At 32.8% G+C, this 12,736-nt stretch overlaps 1 long non-coding RNA gene across 1 annotated transcript; it reads right to left on the bottom strand.

Annotated features, from left to right (window-relative positions):
• Nucleotides 1-8,039: 8,039 nt before the first annotated feature.
• LOC104094077 (uncharacterized) lies at nt 8,040-12,317 on the bottom strand. Its single transcript, XR_685792.4, has 2 exons — nt 11,394-12,317; nt 8,040-8,996 (listed from the first exon to the last, which is right to left on the bottom strand). It is a non-coding gene; the product is annotated as an uncharacterized lncRNA (long non-coding RNA).
• Nucleotides 12,318-12,736: the final 419 nt, after the last annotated feature.

Raw genomic sequence — 12,736 nt, 5'->3', positions numbered from 1 at the left:
CACCAATTATTTATTTGAATAAATTAGTAAGCGTTTTGACATAAAAACTGTGATATTTCAAAAAACAAAATCTTAAGATAAATGAGATAGGTCAAAGTTCTTTGAGTGTAAAATGAAAAACGTGTTGCATGCATATAATTTTTTTAAGCATATATTTTAAAGTGTCTCGACTAGTGTGTTCATTGTTCAATTGGGATCGATTTATCCTTAAAACTAAAATCAAACTAGTTTAATTGACTTTTAAATTATTACTAAAACTAAACCAATCCAAATATAACAGAAATAGTTTGGTTGTTGTCAGTTTGTTCGATTTTTTATTTTCTAACAAAACCTAATGATATTGCTCTCTTTTTTGTTGTTGCAATCAGACAAGAATTTTCCTGATTTGCCAATATATAATTTTTATTTTCCTTTTATTGTGGTGGTTATAATTTGTAAAAATTTGATAAATAGTCACTTTTTAGGTCGGCTATTAGAGTTTAGCCATAATTTAAATTGCATTGGCAAAGTAGTCACTCACTAATGCGAAAATATACATGTGTGGACAAAAATATCCCTATCTAAAACTTAGAAGAACTCTAGGAGCGATTATTGGACTTTGATTATTTATAAGTTCAAAATTCAGAAATTATTTTTGGATTTTGAATGATTTGAAGGAATAGCTCTCAATTGTTGAAGTATAATGTGAATCCAAAAATCATAAATCGTTCCGAGATTTTTCTGAATTTTGCACTAGTAAAGGTTCAAAAAGTAGTAATCTATCCTGGTTTTTGTATTTAAAGGCTACATTGTTGAAGCATAATGTGAATTCAAAAACTATAAATCGTTTCAAGATTTTCATGAATTTTGCACTAGTAAAGCTTTAAAAATCATTAATCTATCCTGATTTGTATTTAAAGATTAAAAATTGCTGCAGTATAATATGAATTCAAAAAATCAAGAATTGTTCCTAGATTTTTCTAAATTTTGCATTAATGAAGGTTCAAAAATCAATAATTTATCCTGGATTTTAGATTTGTTACTAGTAAAGGTTTAAAATTATTGAAGTATAATGTGAATTCAAAAATAACGTTCATGGATCTTGCACTAGTAAAGATTTAAAATTCATAAATCATTCCAGAATTTTAGATTTTGCACTATTACATGTCCAAAATTGCTGAAGTGCAATATGAATTCTAAAATCAGGAATCGTTTCTGATTTTACACTATTTAAGGTTTAAAATTCAAGAATCATTCCTGGATTTTACAATTGTAAAGGTTAACAAATTAGGAATCGTACCTAGGTTTGAAAATTCAGGCTTCGAACTCCACCACCAATTGATGAACTTGTGTTCCGTATTTTAATTAGAGGTAAAAATATTAATTTAACTGGACCAGTAACTACTTTACCATTATAATTTAAAATATGGCTTAAGACAAAAATGCCCCACTCGCAAAACAAAATGAACTTTGCTTCCTCATCTTCTCTTAATTACCCGACCATGATACCTCGTTGCCTATTCTTCTTCTTCTTCTTTCTTCTTCACATTTTAACTTTAACATTTGATCCAAAACCACTTCAATCCTCACCCAAATCATCACAAGCTTTAGAATCAATATGAAATTCTAAAATTAGTAGGTGATTTCAAATGTTTTTTTTATTTGAATCTAATCAACGCGAGATTAGTTCTTAAAGTTTTAGTACACCGGATATCCGATATGAAATTCAAAATTAAAAAAAAATCAAATTTCAACAATGATGGATTTCGAATTTTCCATCCAAATCTCGTCCAAAACCAGTGTTGTATTTCAAGTTTAAGCACTAACAATATTTTTCAACTTGATTTCAGTATGAACAAGCAACAATTGAGCTCTTTGACCCAACCAACAATAGCTATTCGAAAATTTAGCTTCAGATCTGGTCCAACATAAAAACCAAACGAGTCAAGTCCAAAATGAAGAATTTTCCTATGTAATTATTAGGCATGTTCAAGAGGTTGAGATTCAATATGAAAGTTGAAACAAGTCAAATGAAATTATTAGTTTTTAATTAAAAGTGTAATTTTAATGGAAATTGTAATTTTTTTTTGTGATGTTCAAATATAAGTATATTGTATAGTATACTCGTGTGCGGTATACCGTTATGCTAGTGTATTATTATACAATATATACCAAATAGTATACCATGATTATTGTTGTATCGTGGTATACTATGATTATTATGGTCTTCTCGATATTCTTGGTATACTATATAGTATATCATAATTACTGTTGAAGTGTGGTATATTACATAATATTCCATGATTACAGTTGAATTGTGGTATACTTTATTTGTGTATGTTAAGTGGTATTCAAATATTCTTAGTGTAATGTATAGTATACCATGATTATTGTTGAATCATAATATACTTTATTTGAGTATATTAAATAGTATTTTCAATATTTTTGGTATACTATACATTGGTATATCATGATTCAACAATCATAGTATTCCCAGTATTCTTAGTATACTATTTTTGGTATACCATAATTACTATTGAATCGTGTATACTTTGTTAGAGTATGTTAAATAGTATACCCAGTATTCTTGGTATACTACATATTGGTATACCAAAATTATAGTTAAATCATGGTACTCTTAATATTCTTAGTATACTATATATTGCTATGCCATAATTAGCATGGTATATCAAATTTTAGGATTCACCGATTTAACCAGAAAGAATAACAAAAAGGTAAAAAAGAGTTATATTTTTAAAATTTTAAAAAGCCTTAGTTTCATTAAAAATTGTAAAAAATTTCATCTACAAATATAAAATATAAAATCAAAGAGAATGACACCATAACTATCTATAACTATAATCAATTAATGATTGTGTAGAAAGTATTCCAATACTAATTGTAGGACTATGCTATTTATCTAGTAAGAACAAAAATAAAAATAAAAGTTGAATAAAGTTTGTCACGCCCCAAATTAGGGGAGGCAAGACTGGCACTCGATACTGTATTCGATCGAGTTAGCCACTAAATATACTAGCTAACTAGACTGGGGGCCCAACAGATCGGGCAGCACAACATCTGAAATACTAAGTCTGGACCGTAAGGTTATGACATAAATAATAATAAGCCATATAAACATAGGTAGACAAGCCAAAATAATAAAATACTAGCTGGCCGATGAGGCCGCGACTGAAGACATACATGCCTACACACCTATATGTACATGCCAAGCCTATGGGCTGGAGACTGAAAGCAGCAAAAAGAAACCCAGAATACTGTGTTCACAATAGCCTCTAAAAGTGTCATAAGCACTGTCGGGATAAGGCCCCAACTATGCCCAAACTGTACAACAAAAGTAACCATCCTATGAAAGCTCCAGGAAGAGGTGGAGCTTACCAACTCACAGCTGAACCCCAAAATCCTAGCGGAGGGGTCGATCAGAGTCCCTACCTGGACCTGCACGCACGAAACAAAAATGCAGTGTCCCCAAGCAAGGGGACATCAGTACGAATAAAAATATACTGGTATGTAAGGAAGAAAGTAGAATCATACATAGCTAATGTAAAAAGGTAATAAAGATACCACCTGACACTGAAACTCTGATAGCCTCCATGGCCGACATCCGACCTCATAGTCATAAAATATGCACGGTATGCTCGTGTAATCGTATGTCATGAATACATATATATTGATACAAATGCATGACATACCCAACCAAATGCTAGCAATGGCGGTCTCTCCCGGTAGCTAACCGGTATCATATTGCCAACCTGTGGCTATCTGTACAATATATATAGTCTTTCGGGCAAATAGGCCCCTTACCTCCGATTATAGCTCGAAGTCCATACATAATATGTCATGTATGATATGAACTTTGAATGCACATAACAGGCCATAACAAGAATTTAGCCAACCTTGGCTCATTGGTACTCTTATTCTCATAATCTCATAATCACCTTCGTATCGCATACAAATGTCTCGTAGAACCTCATATCTTTTTTTTTTATAAGTTTGAAAACTTAACTCGACTTTTAGAAAGATAACTTAACTCTGAATATGTTCATAAAAAGCTTAAGGTGCTTCACTTAGTCCTTATACCTGATTTCTTGATAATTAGTAAAAGAAAGTATCTCAAAAAAAATCAAATATTTTAGTAGTTTAAACATAAAAATTATATTTGAGAATTTTGAAATCGACGTGTCACTTTAGAGATTTTAAAATATACTTTAACAAGGAAGAAGGACTGATCGCAAATACTAAATGCCTTTATTTTTAAGTCACACAACCCAAAGACGAATAAGAATTTATATATATGGACATATATTTAAGAAAGCCGATAAAATGACATATATAGATGTCGAATACCCTTTTTAACCGAACGAGTGGAATATCAACCTAATAGCATCATGAAAATACTTCAGCTACGATACCAATGCCTTTCACAGAAGGTCTTTCTAGCAACAGAATAGTAAAATATCACATTTGGCGTCTTAGGAATTTCCCAAAATTCGTGCTAAAAGGAAGGACGAAGCTTAGCCTTAACATACCTCTCCAACGAACGTCTGAATGCCTGTAGTTCCTTCACGAAAGTTGTTCCTTACGTCCTAAGCTTCGAAACCACTATATATATGTAACTTATACACACTTATAAATAGTTCATAAATGAGTTTAAATCGGCAGATTTGCCATATGACCCTAACTTGACGAAACGCCGGTAGAACTTTGTAAAAACGATCATAAAAGAGTCCCAAGATGATTACCTTGGCAAACCAAGTATAAATCCTGAAGAACCAGCAAGAACAACAATTTCCTATCTTTCAAAAATAGCTCCAAACACAGCTAATAGAAGGGGAAAACGATTGCAAAGCGTAGAGATTGCGCTTCTAGGCACGGGAGCAAACTTTAACGATAGAAATCGTTAAAAACGCACCTTAATCACTCAAGAACACCATGAAACCCTCTCTTAAGCTTTTTCACTATTTTGGGACGAAGATGAAATATTTTGGGGTCTTAAAATTCGGATTTTCCGACTTATACCACTTGTTTGACCCGACCCAGTTCGCGACCCGATTTCAGCCCGGACAGTCCGCGGTAAAACAGTCATAACGTTTTACTCCAATGTCGGTTTGATGTGAGATTTTTTTGGTTACAAACTAGACTCCTAGACCTTCGATTTGGTAGGTTATGGGTCCCATAACTCTTTATATATTGGGAGAAATGATCTGATACATTTAACCCAAAGTTTAGAAAATTTATTAGAGAAATTTACGATAACTTTTGCCGACCTTTATTTCGCAACTTGCTTGACTCCAAAACTTAACATGTGACCAGTGTGATATTATAATACCTCATAACACATTATTCTTAGCATATTATACACTCTTAGTCTTATCCCACAGGTGCAAGTTAACTTAAACCTTCCGAACGCGCGGGGTGCTACCCGAGCCATTTCTTTAACCATGAACCTTTGTTTAAGGGATTCCTTTGACTTAAAGCTTTAGTTTAGTTCCTTAATATTACCACACATTTTCAGTCTTATTCTCCCAATGTGCTATACCCAATCATATATACCTAATATAACCACGACACGTTACGTATATTACGTAAGAGAAGAGAGAAACACTTGGGGTCTCACAAAAGTGATAAAAAATTTAACGATGAAATTTTACTGAAAAAATAATAGAAAATTAAGATAATAAATAATAATTATAATAAAAAATGTGACAGATGTTTTGAACGAATGGATTTTACTTTAAAAAATAAAGTTTAAAATTTCTTAGAAAACTGCAAATATAAAAATATTTACAAATATTAAATAAAAAATTAAAAGAATTTAAAAGTATTGATTGGGTAGAAAGTATTTCAATATAAATTTTAAGACGGTTTTTTATTTATAATAATAATAATAAAAAAAAAAAAGTGAAAGAAAGTGATAACAATTTTTTTGGCAGAAGAATTTTACTGAAAAAGAACAAAAAAATTAAGATAAAAAATAATAATAAAAAGGGAAAAAAGGTGACAAAATATTTTGGACGGAGATATTTTAGTGGAAATAATAAAATTAAGAAAAATAAAAAAACACACCAAAAAATAAAAAATCAAGATAAAAAAATATAATAAAAAAGAGAGAGGATTACTACTAGAAAGAATTAAAAAAATAAAAAGAGATAATAACTACAAAAAAAAGAAACTAAAATTATAAAAAATGAATAAGAGTGCATAATTTTATTAGAAAAAATAAAGTGAAAAAAATAAAAATAAAATACGAAAAAATACATACGACAAAAAAACGGGAAAAAATAAAGAAATAAAGGAGTAGCACCTTTGTTGAAGCCTAAGCATAGAAAGGAAAGGGAGCATTTTGGTCGTTACTCGTTATGTCTTTAAAGCCGGCTCTAAGTGTCATTTTCTCTTTAAAATATAGCTAAACTATCATAACCGGCCCAAAAAATGGCTGACCCAAATTTTGTGCAGTTAACGTCTTTGTTGTTTCTTTAGACGAATGAGTTTGGATTCATGATTAGAGATAAAATTAATGGATAAAATTAAAATTTGACGAAAAATTATATAAAATATTTATAATTAATTTTAAAATTTAATATATTGTATGTATAATTCAAACTTGTGTATATAATTTATCGTTTGGTTTGTTGTCGGTTTATTAAAATTTAAATCAAACCAAATCAACGAAAAAATAATATCGATTTTTTAATCAATTTAATTTAATTTTCAGCTTGGTTCAATTTTTTACGATTTACGGTTTGAATCAATTTTTCACTGAATCGTGAAAGCTCCTAGTCTCGACTTATATTTCAACCAAAAGTTATATGGAACTAATGAATTGAATGTTATATTTAGATATTTCTCATGTATTTAGAAAAAGATTCACTAATAAAATTAAGATGCTTTCTGGTTCTTAGGAGAAAAAGTATCTCCCTCGCTTAGATGTGCCAAGTTTCGAGTTTCAAATGTTACTTTCACTTTTCAATCTTCCAGCCGATGTTAGCATATACCACTCCATTTTCTTCCTCCGAAAAAATGTTTAAAATATTTATGTGATTTTTCTTTCTAACTTGACCATGTGGGATATGATAACGTTAAAATTCAGCAGCTACCATCCACTTGAACTAAAGTTGTTCACTCTTGTATTCAAGAGTGTCGATCAAGGATCAAAATACATGAGGAATCACTTGGATTTTTTTTTTGGATTGATAAGTACTCAATTTTTTTTTTTTTTTTTTGAGAAATGATACTCAATTGATGTGTGAGAATTCATATTACCGATTATATAGAGAGAATGCAGGATTTTAAGTGTATGCGTTTTTTTTTTTTTTTGCTTGGTAGATTTGGGATAAATTATTTATAATATTAGATGAATTTCTTAATATAAAAATAAGGTTTGAGTCAAAGTCACTAGTTCTGTCGAACTTGTAATTTTTATTTAGCTCCACCCTTGGACCTAACTTATTTGATACTGAGATATATTAAGTGTTATAGTATATTGATATATACTTAATTGACACAAAATATTACTAATATGATTATGCAAAAAGTAAGGTATTTGTTTTTAGAAATAAAAGTAAAGTATTTGATAGTGGCAAGATGACTAAAGTAGGAGTATCCTATTTAATCTTTTTTTTAATGAGGTCATTGTAATAAAATATTTGATTTTAAATGCGTTAATTATTGTTGGTATGAGGTTTTTAAATTTTTGGAAGAATGGTGGTGATCTACATAAAAACATAAATGCCGAAGATGATGAAATAAAGATGAAGAACATATAAAGCAAAGCTCACGTTTCAGACAAGGAAGTTAATTGTTTTCGGACTTACAAAGAAAAAGTATATCTTTTGGACTAAATTAATCACCACCTTATTGACTTGATGGATTAAATCATGAGCGTCCATGTGGCAGAACCTATTAAGACTCTAGATAAATAAATTGTATACGTGGGGACTGTAAATAATTTTGTTGTAAATATTATTCTTGTATTTATCTTCATAGGTAGTTGGTTTGTTATACAATAACAAGTAAAAACTAGGCAAGAGGACATATTGAAATATATAGAAATATTCTTTTTTCTTTTTTTTAATATATATATACTTGTACAAATCATTGAGAGAGATTATCAGAAGAAAGAATTTTCTACAATTCACGTCTTTCATTTACAATTTCATCATGGTATCAGAGCTTTAGACCACGATTCCTCTCCTTTTTTTAGCTTTTGCTTTCCTCTTCTTCTCTTCTACACTCTTTCCTTTTCAATGGGTGACAAATCCATTTCTTCTTCAAGCACAGTCCAGGTCACAGATCTTGTCCGGACTGATGCTGGAAAAACTGCTATTGACCCCAGTCATCCCTTTTATCTCCACCCATCAGATTACCAGGGATGTTGCTTGTGAACACTGTGTTCGATGAAAAAGGGTATGGAGGCTGGCGCAAAGGGATACTTATTGCTTTATCAGCCAACAATAAGGTTGGCTTCAATGATGATTCCATTGCTCAACCTAAGATTTCTTTTGATTCCTTCAAATCATGGGCTCGCTGCAACGACATGGTGAAATCTTGTTTGCTAAAAGAACTCTCCAAAGAGATAGCATAATGTGTACTCTACTCTAAGACTGCTCAGCAGATCTGGAATGAGCTTGAGAAAAGGTGCCAAAGCAATGGCCCCCAACTGTATTACCACAAATCAGTGAACTAGCTCAAGGAAATTTTGACATTGCTGGGTACTACTCTAAGCTGAAGAGACTTTGGGATGATCTTGACAGCTTAGATGCATGTCAACACTGTACTTGTGACGGTCATTGTGGTGGCAAGGTTGACACCTTAAAATCTCAACAGGATGGTCGGCTTCTCCAATTCCTTATGGGACTGAATGACTCCTATTTTGGACCAAGAAGTATTCTGTTGATGCTTTCACCTCTACCCTTTGTGAACCATGCTTACTCTCTTCTTATCAGGATGAGAAAGGGAGGTCCAGATCTCACAACACCCTGGAGAAGTTGCCTTCTTAACTGTAAAACAACAATATGGTGGTCAAAAATTCAATTATGATAAGAAGGGATATGCAGATCTAAAGAAAAATACTCAGGGATATGGAGATGGAAGGAAGAATGCTCAGTTTTGTTCTTACTATAAGAAACATAATCACACAGTCGAAGATTGCTACAGGCTTATTGGGTTTCAAGCTGATTTTAGATGTACTAAGAACAAAAGGTTTGCACCTGGAGCCAAGAGCAATGCTATTCTTCGCACTAATGACAATGGAAGACAGGGAGTGAATGCAGTAGATAAGCCCATGACCCAAGATCAATTTCATAGTCTCTATTAGCTACTTCAGCATGTAAAATTGGCACACGGGGTGAGTAGGTTTCTAAGGACATTGCAGCTGCAAATTGTGATGGTATAACTGTCTCTATTCTCACCTCTACCTAACTCATTCTATCTTTAAACTCAGTTTCTTGGATTCTAGACTCAGGAGCTACCGAACACATAACCTCAGATCTAAGTCTTTTGTTTAGTGTTACAGACCTTCCTAGACCTTTTTATTTGTTACTCTCCCTAATTCTCTTAGAGCTTTGGTCAGACAATCAGGATATGTGACCATCATGCCTGGTTTTACACTTACACATTCTTATAGGTTCCAAGTTTCAAATTCAATCTATTATATGTTCATAAGTTATACAAATAATTTAATTATATCCTGGCCTTTACCTCTCTTGGTGCTACTTTGGAGGCCCCTTCAATGAAGAGGCCATTGGTGCTTGGTAAGGTGAAGCAGAGATTATATCTATTGCATATAATCAAATCACATCAAGACAAGTCTATAGCTGGATTTAATCATAGTAATAGGGTTACTAGTAGTTCTCTTTTCAAGAAGATTGTAAGAAATTACTTATCGAATTCTAGTTTATTTTTAGGAGCTATTATTCCTAGTGTAAGCCTTCAGCACAACAGATTAGGTCACATCCTATTTTCTAATATGATAAATATTCCTTTTATCTTTTATTCTAATAGTTCTCCTGATATTTTGCCTTGTGATGTTTGTGCTTAATCTAGACAAGCTAAATTGCCCTATCCCACTAGTTCCATTTCTTCTAAGAAAATTTTTGATCTAATTCATGTGGATACTTGGGGCCTTATGAAACAGAGACTCGTGATGGTTTCGGGTATTGTTTTACAAAGTAGATAATTATAGTAGGGGGACTTGGACTTTTCTTCTTAGTACTAAGTCCAATGCTTTCACAATTCTTAAACAGTTTATTAGCATGATAGAAAGACAGTTTCAATCCAAAATAAAAGTCATCAGATTTGATAATGCTTTAGAACTGGGAAGCAGTCACCAAGCCACATAATTTCTTTCTTCACGGGATATTATACATCAAACTAGTTGTGTTTCCTCTTCCCAACAAAATGGTATTGTTGAGAGAAAACACATGCACCTGCTTGAAACATGTAGATCTCTTCTTCACCAGTCGAATTTACCAGTTCAATTTTGGGGAGAATACTTGTTGACAGTCACTTTTTTAATAAATAGGTTCCCTTCTAAGGTACTGAGAATGAAAACTCCCTATGAAGTACTTTATGGGAAGCCTCCCTCTTATGACTGTGTAATGAGTTTTGGATGTCTTTGTTATGCTTATACCCTGCCAGTATATAGATTCAAGTTGGATCCTAGGGCCATCAAGTGCATATTTTTGGGGTATCCTTTTGGGAAAAAAGGAATATAAATTGCTCAACTAGAAAACTAAGAAATATTTTGTTTCCAAAGATGCGGTGTTTCCTGAGAATGTATTCCCTTTTTCTTCTACTAGTTCTCCTACTCACATTTTTCCTGCTAAAACCTTGGCACATTTCATGCACATCCAGTGAATGTCCCTACACATCCAACTTCCTCACCTTCTGCCATTCAAAACTCTTATCCTCGTACTTCTTTAAAACCCGATACCCCAATACTCTCCAGGATGCCTCAGTACTCTCCAGGTCTCCCTATGTACACCTCTTTTAAATCTAAGACACTCATTTCACCACTGGTTTGTCCCTCTGCACCTCATCCTACCTTAGGAAATTTAGCACAGGTTCCTTAACCTATCCCTTTAAGTCTTCCACCTCTTACTTCTGAACATGCACGTAGAAGATCAACTAGAGAATACCATATTCCCAATTATTTGTATGATTATGTTTGTAATACAATTTTCTTAACTGACCCCACTCCAAATTATTTTGCTTAACCTATGTATCCTACTGTGTTGCCACTTTCTGCTCTCACTCATTCTAATCATTCTTTTTTCAATTCCATCTCCTATGTTTATGAACCTACCACATATTCTCAAGCTTCCTTACACCCAAGTTGGCAGAAAATAATTGTAGACAATTAAACTTGAGGGTGTAGAAATTTACCCTCGACTTACTTGCTGAATTTGGTTGTCTCAATTTGAAACATGCATCATCTCCCCTTGATACTTGTTGCAAGCTCCGGATGGATGATGATATGTTGTTAACAGATCCCATAATTTATAGAAAACTCATCGGCAAGTTAAATTTTCTCACACACACGCGACCTGATTTTTTCTTTGTAGTTCAACATTTAAGCCAATATATGCAATCTCCTCGACAACCATATTTTGATGTTGCTCTTCGTTGTCTCAAATATTTACTCACAGACCCAGGTATGGGGATCTTTCTGTCTGCAGAGCCCTCTTTCCATCTTCTAGCTTTTTGCGACTCAGATTGGGGGACATACCCTGAATTTCGGAGGTCGATCAATGGCTATTTTATTACTTTGGGAGGATCTCCGGTCTCTTGGAAGTCCAAAAAGAAGTTTTTGGTATCTCTTTCATCGGCTGAAGCGGAGTACAGGTCGATGCGTCGTGTAGTTGCTGAGATTACTTGGCTTGTTCGTTTACTTGGCGATCTGTCTGTCCCTCCTTTCCGTCAGGTGCCGCTTCATGCCGATAGCTAAGCGGTGATCCATATAGCAAACAATTCAATTTTTCACGAGCGCACCAAATATATGGACCTCGATTGCCACTTTGTGCGTCAAAAATACCTTGTTGGGCTCATTTCTTTGTCTTTTATTCCTTTAATTGCTCAAATTGCGGACGTATTCACAAAACCTCTTTCTGGTCTTAACCATCGATCTACTTTGGGCAAGTTAGGGGTTGTGCCTCCACCCTCTAACTTAAGTGGGGGATATTGGTATGGGATTTTCAAATTTTGTGAAGAATGGTGGTGATATACAAAAAAACATAAATGCAGAAGATGATGAAAAAAGATAAAAAAAAAACAGAGAAAATAAAGCTCACGTTTCAGATAAGGAAGTTAATTATTTTCTGACTTTACAACGAAAGAGTACATATCTTTTGGACTAAATTAATCACCACCTTTCATTGTTGACTTGATGGATTAAATCATGAGCGTCTATGTGGAAGAACCTTTAAAGACTCTAGAAAAATAAATTGTACATGTTGGTACTGTGAATAATCTAGTTGTAAATATTATTTTTATATTTATCTTCATAGGTAGTTGGTTTGTGTAATGACCCAATCAGTTATTTTGAGTACTAGTTTCCTTTTGTATTTCGAAACCTCTCGTAGCTCTATTTGATAATTAATAACTTGCGTCCGTGGCTCATGTTATTTTTCGGAAAGCTTATATGAAATTTTTTAAAGAAAATATGATTTGTTTTACTTTAAAAATGACTAGGGTTGACCACGGTCAACGGTTTTGGTAATGACCTCGGATCAGTATTTTG

Source organism: Nicotiana tomentosiformis, chromosome 6, assembly GCF_000390325.3.
Source record: "Nicotiana tomentosiformis chromosome 6, ASM39032v3, whole genome shotgun sequence".
Taxonomy (NCBI): Eukaryota; Viridiplantae; Streptophyta; class Magnoliopsida; order Solanales; family Solanaceae; genus Nicotiana; species Nicotiana tomentosiformis.
The sequence above is the reverse complement of the archived record's forward strand: the minus strand, read 5'-3'. Positions and strand labels throughout refer to the sequence as shown.